The following is a 16,612-nucleotide window of genomic DNA, read 5'->3' as shown; positions in this document are numbered from 1 at the left end:
CTGAAATGGCTGAGAAAGGTTTATTTAACTTTCATATTTACCATCTTTTATCCAATCGGGTTGAGGAATGTTTTAAAGGAGAACTATTAAGGCAGGTGAGGGTGGAGGGAGGTGTCATGCTTGTGTTGAAAGGGAGATGATGAAATGATAAAATACGTTCTCAATTGTATAATGGACCTGTTGGCGCTAATTTATTTATTTTTTTTAGATCTAATGCTATAATTACAATATATTATTTCACATTTATTCATGTTGATTATTTGTATTAGGAAAAGTGATGTCACAGTAAACACACACTCAATAGTAAAGCTTTATTTCTAAATATATACCATTCCATGACTTCCAAACATTAAAGCAGACAAAAATTCGAACTAAAGTACAATACAAAATGATAAAAAGGATGAAACATTCAATTAATTTTTAAAGATCGCAATAACAAAGTCATAAGCTCTTAAAAACATATTATAAGATAGATAAAAAATACATAAATACAAATAAAAATAAACCATCCTCAAGCAACTTCTGTGTAACAATTGCTTGAGTGACATCCACATGTTAATGATGGGAATGTGTGGAGCAGACAATTGCATAAGTGATACATTTATTGGCAAAAAACATGAGTTTGGTTGACTGAGATTTGGTGTGCGAGGCAAAAGAGTAATCACAAATCTTCCAAAAAAAACCCCAATACTAATTATATATATATATATATATATAAATGTGTCATTGGTAAATGGCTGTCAATCTCCTGCAAAACTGAAATATATTTTCCAGAAACTAAATTATAGGATCAAAAATAATGCATGTTATATTCCATTTTAATTTTAATTTAAGCTGTTTGGAAACTTGATGGCAAGTTACAAAAAATCTCTTAATGTTGTTTGGTTTGATTTACTGTCAAGCTTGAGCTCATGATGCTTTACAGATTTGATGTAATAGATGATGATGAGTCATATGAGTCTGGGTATCATTCGAAAAGGTAATATATATAATTAATATTGATTCTGATTCCCTTCTCTTCAATAATGAGCATGATATTTTTCAACACCAATTTCATGAGATCAATTTAAAGAAAGGGAAAATTACATTATAAATTGCACAAACCTTGTGCAGAATTATTCAGCTTTGGTTGTGTTACATTCACTTTGTGATCTAAATTCCATATTTACTGTTATAACCATAAAACAAGATTCGAAGAAAGCCTCCACAAACTACTAATATTATTTGTTTTACACATCACAACAAAGAAACACATTAACGTAGATCTATATTTTACAAGATGCCTGAACCCTTGCAGACAAACATTGTGGCCATCTTGTGATTTATATACTGTATGTAAATATATTGATACATGTGAACTACGTTTGTGGGCGTAACCTCATCTCTTGTAACTATGTATTTCTCCTGCAAGAGACAATCACGTGAACCATGGGTACTAAGACGCAGCTTGTTTTAATGCTCAGTACTACCAAAGAATTTTGTTTGGACCCACAGAGGATCCAAAGTCCGAAAACCAGCACTAAATATAAGACTCATGAATACATCAGGAGTGAAATCTAACATGGCTAATCAGTTTAAACTGGATTCTGTTTTTTTATTCTAGATCTTTCTTGGCCCTAGTGATAGCCACAGTAAATACAACAGAACATGTATCTTATTGAGAGGACATTTCTCAAGAAGACATGAAGCATTTCAAATGGTGTTAATATCCACAAACCTACTATGTTTATCTGCCCGTCTTATCCTCAAGCTTGGTGTGACCTCGTTGAAACACCACCGAGCTAAAGAGGATCAGTGTTTAGATTCACTCAGATTACCCCAGTCTTTGTCGATGGCCGTCCCTCTCTCTCTTTCGCTCTGTGTGTATGCCCTCCATTTTTTCCCTCTCCCGTCCACCTAGTGATGAATAGCCACTCCATCCAGAAGTTACATTTGGACAAGGACAAATGGTAAAACAGAGGCACGCACACACACACACACACACACAGACACACACACAATGCTGCAGGGCTGGGTAACATTTGAGGGGCAGGCTAATGTCAGCTGACCAAAGCCTTGGTGGCTCCCAGTCATCCGTGGCTGCCAACTCCACTAACGTCAGCTTCTCTCTACACTAATAGGACAAAGGCAGCCTGCTTTTTTCAGCAGCTTTTATTAGGGCAGTGTGTGTGTATGAAAGAAAGGAGGAGGAGTGTAGTTAGGATCCGTGAAGCTATTTTTTGTGACGTCTGTGACATGAAGGGAAGCCCCAGCAGGTAAGAGGACAGAAAGAATATGGGTCTTCATGGTTGACAGCAACCTGCCACTGCCCTGGTTTCCCCAGCGTGTCAGATTTTTCTTCCACATGTTCATTTTCTGGGTTTACTACTTTGTTTCGTGTTCTGTTGTTGCCACCGTTGTAGCTCTCGTGCGACTTTAAGAACGGCTGCCTGTCAGGTTAGATATTTCGGTACACTAACTTGAACTTTTATGTTAAGAATATCTCGACTCCCATCTGACAATGAGTACTTATTTATTATTTATTTACATATTAAATAGCTACAATATTTTTGATAGCCCAAAAGATGCTGTCAAAATACTATAAAGTGAAAATTATATATTTTTAGACTTCATAATACTTATACTTCACAATTATAGTCGCCCAAATTATTCTTATTATGATACAATATGTTAAAAATTATTAAAATAACAACTCAATTGCTGTGATTTATATTTGATCATATATTAATAAAAACATTGCAATCATTTTAATGTATTTTACTTTTAACGTCTTCTTTAGTGATTTTAGGTAACTGAATCATGAAAAAAGTATATATATTTAATATATAATGCTCATTATGACTGACTGAATTTTTTTTAATGTTTTGTCAGATATAAAAAACTTGTTGTTTTTTTTTTTCGGCGTATTTTATTTGGCTTTGTTAAATATTTCTGTAAAAAAAATTCAATTTTCAATGTTGGCAAATATTGCTCAGAAATGTCGATTGAAATTTAATCATTAATAATAATAACCATAATTGTTATAATAACATTGTATTCTATTAAAAATGGTACAATCTTACATGATCCAAGGCAACAGAATGCATTTCAATTACTGTCCTAAAGTTTTTGCTTTGCTGCTAATTTTGAACGTGATTTGTGCTTTGTGATGTATTTTTACATTTTGAAAATCAAGAATAGTTTTGCAAAAAATGGCTCAAAATTGTTGATTTATATTTTAACATACGTCAAAATTAATAAAACCATAATTGTTATAATTATTATATATTTTAACTAAAAAACTCACTTCAAAGTATCTTAAACCTTTTCATAAACAAGTTGCTTCTCTAATGATCTAAGGCAACTTAAATATTGCATATGAATTTTAATTAAAATGTTTAATGAACAATATTTGGGAGTTATATATCGTCTCCCAGTTATTTATTGTGTTGTTTTTCCATTTACTGTCGCTTCCGTAAGGTTGCCGTCATATTGACAACCCAAATGTAGAGTGAACCAGTGTATGTGTTACACACTTGTATGCAAAATTTCATTTGTGGATAATCACCTTTGGCCACATGGATGTTAAAATAAAACGTGAATTCATTTTGCCGACTCTTAACTGTCATCCTCCCACACAGCGGCAGCAGGCTTCTTGACAAAAGTCTATTTAGCCCACACTTTCCTAATAAGTGGTTGGCCTAAAACCAACCAGCTATACGAGGCAAAAGTACTCTTTAAAAGAATCAGGGACATTATAGGGAGTCTTACCTTCAGGGGAGGATTATTCAATCTTTGAATATTTTCTAGAACGCTTCGCTAAACAAACACTTCAGGTGTACATAATCATCTCTCTAAGCAACATGGGTCATTTATTTATAGTGCGGTGGAGCTGTGGTCTCATCACACGTCAGATTTCTTTATTTCAGTAATGAGCAAAGAAAAACTTGACTTTTACCATTGATTGTTTTTAGATACCCTGCAGGTGAAGGAACAGTCGACTGAATATTAGATTGAATCTCGGTTGTGGATTATATTTTGGTCTGCACTCTTACGTTCTGTTTTCCTTCATGTATTAACTAGAAAAAAATATCTACAGAGTTGAATAGCTACAATTTCTTATAATTATATTTTACAGTTAAGAGTCATGTTACTTTCTGAAAACTCAGAATCTGCAAAGTATTGACCATTCCATTTATCACTTATTTAAAAAAAATACATTTATTTGAAATTGGAACAACCCTCTCAGTAACAGTGACCCGAACAGCTCCCATAATGCTTTGCCGCCCAGCCCACCAATTACAGCTATTGTCACCATAAGTAAAGTGGGTGTGGTAAAAAGTGCCTGTCAAAAAGTACTATGGTTGATTTAGAGCCTATGCTGTTTAAATAAAGCACCTGCTGATCCTGACCACAGCTTTCTATGATATAATTACAAATGTGGTACCATGTGGAAATAATCTGTGCAATAGCGAGCCTGTGGTAGGGGAACCGTGATCACGGATGGACCACTGTATATTCAAAGTAAACAATTGGAAAGGGTAGAATAATTCAGTGTCCCCTGGACCCAGCTTTTTTGTGGGTATAGTTTTCATCGGTGATCTGCCCTTCATAACTGGAAGGAACTCAAGGTAGTTGAATAACAGTCAAGCGGGGTTTTAGGGTTAAAGAAAATCCAAAATAGTTAAGTGAAAATATATGAACATTGAAACTGAAATTTGATGAATGTTTATGTTTGATTAAACATTTAAAGGGGTATTATTTAAGGACCGGAATAAAAGATTTTTACAAATATGCTTGCTCTAGGGACACAGTCATCATGGCAAGCCCTTTACACCAACCACGATACATTGTCTTCATTTTGAAAGACCTCTAGATGGAACTCTCGGCTTTAGTTGGCCGTTATTTCAATCAAAACAAGCCAATGCTTTTTTTAGCATTCGAAATGGCATTCGTAGCAATTAGACCATTAAGAACAATAAACTTCTACAGCTCTCTATCTCTATCAAGTGACAGAAATTCCACCACCTTTATTCCGACACCGTTGAACCAGCATAATCAGGCCATCAAGATACTTGTGATGAACCTTTTCTATGCTAAATGTGATGCTAATGCCACTGAAGTAACTCAGCAAGAGTGTGGAGAAGTTTCCATGGTAGGGTCTTTTTTTTCTTTGTGTAGAGGTTTTATCCTTCCTAGTTATCAAAGGTAGCTTCAAAGGAATACTTCAGTTGATTGGTCGGTTAGTTCCGTGTCAGAGAGGAGAATATGCGGATGATTGATGATCTTGTCATTTCGCTCCCAGTAAAAAGTCGACTTTGCTGCAACAACAGCATGAGTGATGTGTAAAAGTGTTTCTGTTCTCTGTGTGTGTTTGTGCGCGCCGAGATTGCATGCAAATGCAAGTGTCTGGAGGGTGAGTTGCGTCTGTGGTTGACTGTGGCTGAGTGGAGAGAGCTCATTTGAGAAGACGCGATCTGAGGAGCGATCAGGGAATTCCTCCATCATCATGCTCCTATAAATCATCTCTTTAATCAGGCTGAAACTCCCTTTCAGCGCACAGCTGACAAACACATCCACGGACACACAGTGTTCGAGTTTCCCTGAGAAAAAAAAAAGAAAAAAGAAGCAGGATGACAGAGTGTGACGGCGTCACATCGCGGGGTAAATGATGAGCCACAGATAAGGTAGAGTGACTGTATGAATGGAAGAAACAAATATCGTTGAACCAGGTTGGCAGAGTCAGTGCGGAGCTGAACGGTGCCAAGCTGGTAATTGGATCTCAGCCTCTTCAGGGAGACCACAGACACTGGGGAAGTGATGCTGAGACTAGATTGCTCAAAATCCCTCTATCCTGTGCTTGCATCAGCCGAGTGGAGCTATCCATGGACTGTATTACATTCTCATTTAGTTGATAGAATTCAACCTAGAGCTTAAACACAACAGAAACATCATCATCATCGGAGCGCTGACCTCCGGCGTTTTAATCTGTTTCTAATCTGATATCCAAAGAAATGAAATGTCTGGGCTTTATTGAAGAATCTAAATTAATCACGTAGTTTTGCTCACGCTCTGCCTCAATAAGAGAGACACGGGGAATAAAGTGGAGACTTGAAGTTACATAATTCTCCTAAGTAATTTTCTACATTAGAGAAGTTTTTTTTTCTTCTATTATTTGGGAATTGTGTTCAGATATATTGAGTGAAGCCTGTTCTGAACAGTGATCTCAAAGCTACCTAGAGGTGATACAAATAGATAATTTTCGGTAAACAAAAAATAATTGTTTCCCTACCATCAGTAACCCTTGACTCAAATTTAAAGTAGGAATTTATTTTTACTATTTGATTTTAAATCCTCTTTCCACCAAGTATTTAACCCTTGTGTTCTCTCAGGGTCCGGGTGACCCGAAGATCCGGACCCTGAGAAAACACAAATTGGTTTTCAAAATCAAAAAAACATTTTAAATGCCGTGAATGAACTAAAAAGAACACAAATATTTATATATATATATATATATTTTTTTTTCCTTTGGAGAAGTAATCGATTGGGTGTAAAATCGGTTGATGATTAGGAGCTTTTATTTCTGAATTAGGAGTTCTGAGTTATAACTCTTCACAATTAGCCCTCGCTCGATTGTTTTTCTAAAAAAGGGGTCCCTCCTTGTAAAAAAAGTTTTGATACCGGTGAATGATGCCAAAATAAAACTTTAATTTAAGTCCTTTTTAAAATCAACCGATTCAATAAGCTAGTAATCATTGTGAAAAGTAAAACGTCATATTCTCTTTCTTTTGTTTGTAATTTCTAATATATGTGATTTGCGATTACTTGATCAATTGATAGAATCTTAAGCAGAATACTGGATTACTAAAATGCTGCAGCACTATTTGTTTCTCTAAGTTGTTTTTTTTCTCGTTCATATTTACCGCCTTTATTGAGGCATAGAACAATGAAGCACTTCTGGACGCAGATCACTTGAATAAAAGCGAAAACTGGAGGAACTTAGTGAATCCGGAGGGAAGCAGGAACAGCTGGAGGGTGAAAGGTCAGTCTTCCAGTAGTTCTGCTATAAATTATAAAGCTGCTGTAGGTCACTTAGATTCAGCTCATGGAGGAATAAAACCAAGGAGCCATGCTTAAAATTAGATTTTGGCCATGGAGGAAAAGGAAAGGGAAGGTAAAAGTTCTCATGAATACATTGTTTTGCAAACTCAAAGGAGAGTTTTTGTGATAATATTTTTTAATTTATTTTAAATTGCTACTAGGCAACAAGGTTTAGTTCTACCGCCATGATTAAATGGAGAGCTAAATCAATTTATTTTGACAATGAAATTATAAAAATTAATTTGTTAGCGGAGACTTTTCTCAATGTGTAAAGTTTATAAAGTTTGTTAGTCCTGATGTAGTTTGATTATTTCTCTTCAGGAATAATGTATTCGCAGCTCACAATGAATGGACTGGTGTTGGTCAGGAAAATACATTTGCAACCCGACGCTCCTTTGATGCAGCTCTTGCAGTTTAGAGAGAATGTGGAAATGAAAAAATTATAATATGATAAAATGTACCTATTTTTTCAATAAGTAGTCGATTGTTAACAAGTATATTTAGTTCCTTACATTTTGATGAATTTTTCTATTTTTATTTGCCAAAAATATTTCTGGAAAGTAAACTTTTTCAGGAGAAGCAACATTATTGGAAGATTAAAACATACCATATATTATATTTAAGCTAATTTTCTTGTTCTAATTTCTATTCTCTGTGATCTGTTTCTAATGTTGTTTTCATATTCACCCTTAATGAGAACCTGAGCATCCTCAACCGTGAAGCTTCTACTCTGCTGCTTGTATCAAGTCCACCCTGCCTGCACTCTCTTCTTCACTTTTTTATATCTCTGTTAGACAGATCCCAAAGACTCGTACTCTGTATCAAAATGAGAACAGAGACAAGTGTTGGAATAGCAAACAGAGTCAGAATCCAGATTTTACCACCAGCAAGGAGTGGAGGCGCTTCTCATGGCTCTTTCCAAACCACCTCTCTCCTTGCTGGCTTTTTATTCCATAGTTCAGATGAAGACACACTTGAATATTAACAGTTTTCTCATTTGTTGCTGGACGGAGCCAGCAAAGACCGGTTTTCTGTATGAGTCAGTGAGCGCGGCATAAGAGCCTGCACGGGCAGACCAACATACATACACATTTATTGTGATAAAACTATAAGCAACATAAATTCTTTAACAATATTCTAATATTTTAACAGGGGGGGAAAGTCCAGAATGGTTATTTTACATTAGATTTATTCTAGAGTAATTTATGATTTTGATTTGTTGATATTCATTGTTTAGAAAATAAACTTAAATGTTATTTAATTATAAACTTTCCGAAAAAGAAATATATTTTAAAGATTCAAACATACTAATACTATATATATATATATGTGTATATTTCGATAAATTAAAAAATAAATTGAAAATATAATTAACTTCCTCTTCATCTTGGCGTTTTTATTTAATTTTTCAGTTTCTGCATGATGTATTTTTGGGAATATTAACTCGGTTAACTTCACTTTATCTGCCAGATAAGTGTTTTTACAGCTCTGAGTGGGATTTGTTTGGGCAAACTGTCCTAAATGGATCTTCACCCGTCAGAGTTGGTAAACCCCTGGTCTAGAAATAACAACACAATTAACGCGATTCTTCAAAATAAAGATCTATAAAGAAGCAAAGACAGTTGTCTGGAGCGAGAGATGATTATTTCCAAGTCTTCTAAGAAAAGCCGCCGGAGAGGGGAAAGGTCAGCATACCCATGTGTAAACAGCAGATGTGAAAATCAGCCGCACAAGCCACCACCCCGGGCTTCTGCGGTCTCCGGATCACATCATGTGTTCCTCCTCCCGCGCTCTTATCCATCTGCCGTAGTCCTTCAGCTAAAGTCTGTACGGACGTTCGAGAGTCCAGCCTCAAGGATTCAGGTGCGTTTAAAACAAGGTTGCTTCTATTAGGTTTTACACACGAGTCAGCAGTAAAGGGAGGTAGCACAAGGCGAGCTCCTTCTCATTAGCGACGCCGACTCCGTACTGGCAGAGTCCTAATTGTTTTTCTCTTTAACTGAGCAACTTCATCAATAATCATTAAATGGCTCTTGAGCAGGTGGGACACTGCTTGACTTGGTCACACGGAATCCTCCACTCGAGTCTATTCTTACAGTAGATTCATCCTGATGACAATACAAAGATCACAGCTCACTACTTAGCACTGTCACCTTTAATGAAAACAACATATTCATTCTCATTAAACACTTTTCCTCATCGGATATAATGAATAGATCTATAAATATCAAACTACATGTTTATTGTTGAGCAGTTTGTTAGTGGTTTTATTACGTTTAATTTTTTTTAACCAAAATAAAGAAAGAGAGGATATGAGTAGTTCATCGACCTTTTTTTTTATTCATAATGCACGACTGCATGCCTACAGGTTTGATTCAATGCAAAATGTATAGCGTTTGAATGAGAGAAAATGTATTATTCAGTCTTAGTAGTAAGGTTATTCAAAATTGCAAGGAATCGCACATTGATCGTACAATTAATTCCCCCAAAAATAATGGAGGCAACATCAGCCCATATTTTTACTTTTCATAAGTTTTAATTGGCACGACTTAATACATTTATTTTAGAGATTTAAGGCTGAGGGAGAGCGACAAGAGTAGGGATGTTTGAAAAGAAATAGAATGGGGTTGAAAGCTCAGTGGAGAGCAACAGAATATGTTCATGTTTGATTCATGTTTTTGATAGAAAATCTACAATGACTGTAAGTAAGTAATTTATATTTATATAGCGCTTTTCTAGACTGTTGTTACTTCTACTATGCAAAATATATTCTGCAATAACATAATAATAATAATGATGATAGTACATGACAAACTATGATAAGACGTTATTTTGTACAATTTTTTGGTTAACAATGTTAAACTTTCAAGTTGGGTTACTGTTAATTAGGCATCAAATAGGCTACAGGTTGTTTTAAATCAAAGCTAAAACAAACTTGTAATTTAGGCCATTAAATATTTGTTCTAATTGGATTTGAAATAAGAAACTAACTTGGATTTGAACTTGGATATGAAAGGTGAAATTACTTCTTCTTTCTTTCCTGGCTAAAAAAAACAAAATGGCTAACGGACCATCATAAAGGCTTATCTTAGTTCCACTTAGGGCTGGGTATCGATCGTACATCTCAGATTACCTGTACGGATACAGATACCCTCACTTCGATACTGCTTACTTATTGTTCTTTTTGTTGATACCAATTTCATAATCAATTGTAACAGAAATAAGATGACACATAGTAAGTAAGTGAGTATAGGTTATTTGGAAAGTGCCTTTCAAGACCAGGGTCACAAATTAACAATCAAAAACAATATACACCCAAAAATACATGCTTTAAAGGAGATTCTGATCCACAGACCTAAAGCCCTAGCTGGGGGTGTAAGGCTGGATCAGATCACTGATGTAAGGAGGAGCCTCACCATAAATAGCTCTGTGAGTAAGAGAAGATCCTAAAAGAAACTGGCAGCCAGTGATGAGTTTTAAGGATCGGGGAAATGAAAGTTCTTCTACTAGAGCAGAGTTTTGTATTTACTGCAGGCGAGACAGTTCCTTCTTGTTTGGACACGAAAATAAACTGTTACAATAGTCTAAACGAGAAGACACAAACACATTAAGCTCCAGATCGTGTTGTGACATACATTTCCTAAATTTAGAGTTTTTTCACGGTTGAAAGAAACTGTTTCTGCTCAGTTTTCTGAAGTGTTTAACTAGAGACATCCACAAAACTTGAGTTTTATAGCTTCGGGTAATGTCCATTGCAAGCTGTTAACAAATAATTTCCAAAATAAAAGAATACTTTTTTAAGTACTAAGTTTGTCAATTGACACTTTTTTTTTAAAGAAAATTGGCATCAAAAGACGAAACATGTTTTTGATATTCTCAAAAATACAAATCAATGGAATACCGTTCGATACTTAGTCCTCTTGCAACTGTTGCTAAAATGATAAATGTGTCAAATATCCCAGTACACTGCAGTTACTGGTGTTCCAGAATGATGAGTTCGAGGAAAATTAAATGAAAATTCAAGGTGAGGTTGGTGCTGCTGTACTTCTGTTAATGATTTACATTTCAACCATGACCAGTGTGTAGTTTTTCTAGCTTGTTGAAGATGGATATAAAGTCAAAAGCAGTTTGATAAAACAATACATAACTTAAAAAAAAATATTGATGGAATATTGGATGAGCATTTTTGAACGATGAAAAGATCTTTGTGGAATCACTTGATTTTAGATTTACTCAGCTTCCAGTCCTCCCAATGTCCTCGAGTGCATATTTGTCTCCTACATTGCCTCTGCTCTCCGGCCTTATCTCTGTGTGTCTAGCACTTTCTCCTGCTTACCGTGGGTGACATTTCATCTGTACGTTTGGGAACATGCTGCGTACTATAAAGGGTGTCAGCGCAACGTCTCTCATCCCCACCCTCTGTTTTCATCCATTTTCTTTCTTCCTTCATTTACTTTACCTTTTTCCACTGTCCCTCTGTCAATCATGTTGTTTGTATCTCATTTTTTGTTCTTCCCTTTCCTCATTTCCGCCTGTTGTTTTTTATAGCATATGATTAAAGTCCCCCACGGTTCCTTTCTAATGCAGTTAATTCTCAGTGTTGCACATGCAACCCATTATTGTAGCAACATGGAACAAGCTCTTCCAATATGTATGGTGTGTGTTCTGGGAGTGTTTCTCTTGAGATCCCCTTATATATGGCATTCAACGTCGCTCCCTCTGTGTCTGTCTGCTGGTCTTTCTTCTACTGAGTCTACCCCATGCCAGCCCTTGTCTGTCTCTGTTATGCTGATCTTGATTTGGTTTGTTCTTAGTGTCACCCCCTCCCAGTCCTGTCATCTGGTTCTCATAGATGTTCGTATTAGAGGAAGCACGTCCCGGGGCCTCGTGTTTGCACGGGCTGTGTGTTCACAGCAGAGCTGCCACAAAAGCTTTACAGCGAAACACAGTGTGCCGGGTTCCACTCTAACACATACTAATCATTTGTGTTCTTTTAAATTTCCTGCGGAGATGTCGCCGCGTTGGCGAAGTTTTTACGTGAATTCTTCTGGCAAGGCCGCGCTGATGTGTGCACGCTTAAGTGTGTGAACGTGTTTGAAGAGTATTGGGCGCTTTTCATTTGGTGTCCACCCACCACCATTTGAAGAAAGAAAACTATGTCCTGAAAAAAAAAAAAAGGGAATCCCAAATGGGGAAGCAAAGATCCAACAAGAAAAACATTTTAATTATTAGGAAAGTACATGAATAGGAATTTAGAAAACAGCTTCCTTTAATAACTCAATTATTACTCAAAGCCTGATTATATATGCAAACACTGAGTGCAGACCACTGCCAAGCAGCTGATGTTCTTCGATAGCGTTAGCTTCTGCTAGCTAAAGGCAGCTCAGAATCTAACAACCACATACACAGTATTATTAATGATTGCTTTTATTTATTTGTGTTTTAATCCTAAGAGAGAAAAAAATAATTAAAAGATCGGAGAAACAATCTTTGTCACAGTACAGTCTTAGAATACTTTTACAATGATCCAAAAAAGTATTACATTTGGGAAAAAAAAGTAAAGTAAAAAAGAAAATCCAGACAAGAAAAAAAGAGGCAGGTCAAGGCTGGAGACTCAAACCGGCAACCTAAAAAGAGGCAAAAACTCAAGTTGGGAACAAAACTATTCTGTAGCCTATTACTGACTGAGTGTTACTTTTATTAACTGGAATACATATTCTATAATAAAATAGGAATAATAATAATAATAACAGCAATAGTTTAAATAAAAGTACATGACTGCCGATGGTAAGATTTACTACAGTAAGTAACCGTAAGATTTTTTTCTATATAAAAATAAACATTTTTTGGCCAACAATTCTTGTTTTTAATCAAAGCCAAAAACAAAATGTACTTCCTGCTTTTATAGACATGATTCTGAAGTAATCAAGCCCCAAAAAGAATACCAAAAGAAAAATGACATTTAGGCCAATAAGCCATCTTGGAATTCAACGTGAACTTATGTGTAGTCTTTCCTTTTCTTTCGAGTGTTTATGATAAATTATAACTTAAATTATATACATACATTAATAACAATGATCTATAATGGCTGTACCTTCCTAACTGAATACATTTACTGCAATACAATGGTAAACATAATAATAATAATAATAATGACAACAATATTTATAATAATATTAATGACTGACTATGGTAAGATGTTACATGGTCCACTAACTTGATTAATTTACTATGTTAAATTAACTTAAAAAGACACAAAATAATTATGAGATTTTATCCTTGGACCCCAGACAATCATTTTATATAAATGTACCAAAAATACAAGCTTTAATGTTAAAACTATTGTCGCAGTCGTAGGGCTTTTCAACCAATCTAGCAATTCTCGCTCAGCAATTACCGTCGCTGTATCTCGGTGAGACTGAAGTGCATCCACATACTGGACATTGTAACGTTTGCTTCCAACCCACAGCGCCACATGCCACCCAATTAGAACGAATCTACTTGGCCTACCCAGCTAGTTTCCGTTGCCCACACAATTCTAGATTTGAAGGTCGAACCGTCTTAATTTGACTTGTGCAATGAGAGTTGTCAAGTTGACAGCCGGCAATTGGTTCTGGCTGTGAGAGTGCATAAACGCCGAGCTTAAAGTTGTACGCGATTTAGTCTTACAGAGTCAGTTTTTTTGTTGAAAAAAGAAATTGGAAACGGAGTGAGCCTGCCTTTGAATTTACATTATGATCAAAAATTAAGTAGAAATTTCTACCAATAATGTAAATATTTTTCAGAGAAATAAAAAGGATTCTTTCAATATTTAAGTGGATAACTTAATATCTTGTCATATCATAAGTAAATACATTGCTTATACATTATGTCAAAAGATTAAGATGGCAGCAACCTACTAATAAAACTGCTTTAATGTTTAAATCCGTTAATAAAAGCACATTTAAAACAAACTGACAAATTCACGGGAGTGTGAAGGTCCAGCTTGATTGGACCATCACTCTCTAGTTAGAAAACAAACCAATGGGCTTCTGTCTTTTCATTAGAAGTGCTTAGAGATTTCATCGAATCAACCAGCTGTCAATTAAAACTGCTGCTTAAGGATTTCCTGACTCCCTCACACGTTTCAAATCTTGAAGTTTACCCCCCAAGATCCAGTAAGTCTCTCATCATGACCAAGATTTGAAGTTTTTACTTCATCAAGTTTCCCCAGTCTGAAATCTTAGCGAATAAGATGATACGACAGCAGAGTCCATCCTGACTCAATTATGGGCCACACTCCTCCAGCCAGCTGTAATCACACCCACTTTATTTATAAGTCTCTTGGAGGTGGAGACTTCTGGGATTGATGACGTGCGGTGACAAACTTTAATCGTTCACAAAGCTAAGATGCATCCGTAACGGCACCTCTTTACAAAATGTAAATTTATATTCAACAGACTGCAGATAGAAAAATAAGCTTTTAATATCAAAAGACACGTTGTTTAAACTGTGTTGTCACATCTTCATGTTCACAACTCCCTGTTTATCAGTGGTACTGTGGTACAGTCGACAGTGAAACAACTTATAGGTGTGACCTTGTAATTGGCATAATAAGGACTAGAAGAGATTGAAAGAGCATTAGATTACATAACGCTATTTGCCATTGATAACGTCATCAGCTTTAATTCAGGATTTTGACTACTAAAAGTACTAACCCCAACCCTAACCCTAACCTAACCCTAACCCTAATCTATTTATGGTTCCTCGCACACGGTTCAGGACCAGAGGAGAAAAATCTTTTCAGGCTGTTGCTCCTAAGCTTTTGCAACGATTTTCCTCTCTCTTTGCTTATTCCTTTAAGAAACATCTTAAGACGTTTCTATTTGTTCAGACTTTTCCTTGATTTTCTGGAACTCCTGTTATGTTATCTGTTTTATCTTGATCTTTAAAATATATACTTTATTGAATATTGTTTTGATTGTTTAAGTGCTTTGTGACCCTGGTATAGAAAAGCGCTATACAAATAAAAATTACTTACTTACTTACTTACTTATATTCAAATATATTTTCTTTTTTTAATATTTATTTCCTGAGAAGACCTAAGAAAAGACAACTGTCCTTAAGCAGAGAACTTAACAAGTCTATTTACTGTATATAGTTACTGGTTTAAATGATCTCTTCGTCGTCAAAGTTGACCCCACGAGGGTTGCATAAAATCCATCCATAATGTCTTGATAATGTTTGGAAAAAATATTGGAGTCCCTTTCTCCATTTTACATTTTCTTCTCCTTTGCTTCACTCGAAAGGCGGCAACATTGAAAACATGCCCAAAAAAACTGAACAAGTTTTAAAAGACTTCTCCCTCCTGTCAACAATTACTGATCTGTCTGCTTCTTCACAACTCTCAAACAACCTTTGTTGTGTGCACAGATCCCTGTTAGAATAAAATATCTTTCTACTCCACAGAACGTATCGAAGGGACAAATGTGAGGTGAATGAGAATGAGCCGAGAATCGCAAAAGTCTTGCGAAAGAACAAAAGAGAAAATAATTCTTGTCCTTGGAACCCAGAAACAAATTTGTTATAGCAGGTGGCACCAGATCTATTGAAGAGTCAGATGAATGAAGAGCACAATAGGTGGAAGTTATCTCATCTGTTCCCACTTGTCTCTTCTAAACTCTCCGTAAACGAGGTGCCGAGAACAGACGCAGCTGCTTTGTAATCTGCATTCCATTGTTGCTTCAAATGGAGCGTTGAGACGTGTTGTTTTTGTCTCTCAGTGGATTATAACAACTTTATTACAGACATGGGACTGGGTGTTTTTTATACCACAACTCAAGCATCTGCAAATAAACTATGAAAAAGAAAAATCCCTGTGTTCCAGTAAACCAATAATGTTTTGCCCTGATAAATTAAAAAGTTTTGTCTTCGACGTAAAAAGGAGGTGAGTATATTTGATTCTCCTTGAGTAAAAATATAGTGATCCATTTAAATGATTGGGCGGTGATATACCACACCCCTTTTACTCTTCTCTCTGTCTCCTTTCAAAGCTCTTGCTTCAAGGGAGAGTCCGAAGAAAGAGGGTTGGTGTTTTAAAATTCAAAGCTGGTTCAAACAGTTTTTCCAGATCACCTATCCCACCAAAGTCCTTAAGCCTTGTGTTTTTTGGGTTGCATCTGGGTCACCTTGACCCAGATGCAACTGAAGGGATACCACAAACACATTTGTTTTCAGGCCTCTGGGTCACGTTGACCCAGAAATGTTGCGAGTTCAAATTAAGCCTCAAACTATTTAAGTATCTATGTATTTTAACTCTGATTTCTATATATATATATATATATATAAATATAGTCATAGGGATGAATTATGCATCTTGGTCACACTAAGATTTTTTTTTAATGTTTTTTTTCTTAAAGAAAGACAATACATATTAATGAACAAAAATTTGACAGTAACATCAAAAACTGCTTCTATTAGGTATCCAAAAATATAGATATACGTATGTTCATCTACTGTATATTGTGAATGTCATTGTTTCTCTTGTGAGTCA

This window comes from Callionymus lyra, chromosome 9 (assembly GCF_982586985.1).
Source record: "Callionymus lyra chromosome 9, fCalLyr1.hap1.1, whole genome shotgun sequence".
In the NCBI taxonomy this organism is placed as follows: domain Eukaryota; kingdom Metazoa; phylum Chordata; class Actinopteri; order Syngnathiformes; family Callionymidae; genus Callionymus; species Callionymus lyra.
This window is presented reverse-complemented; position numbering follows the sequence as displayed.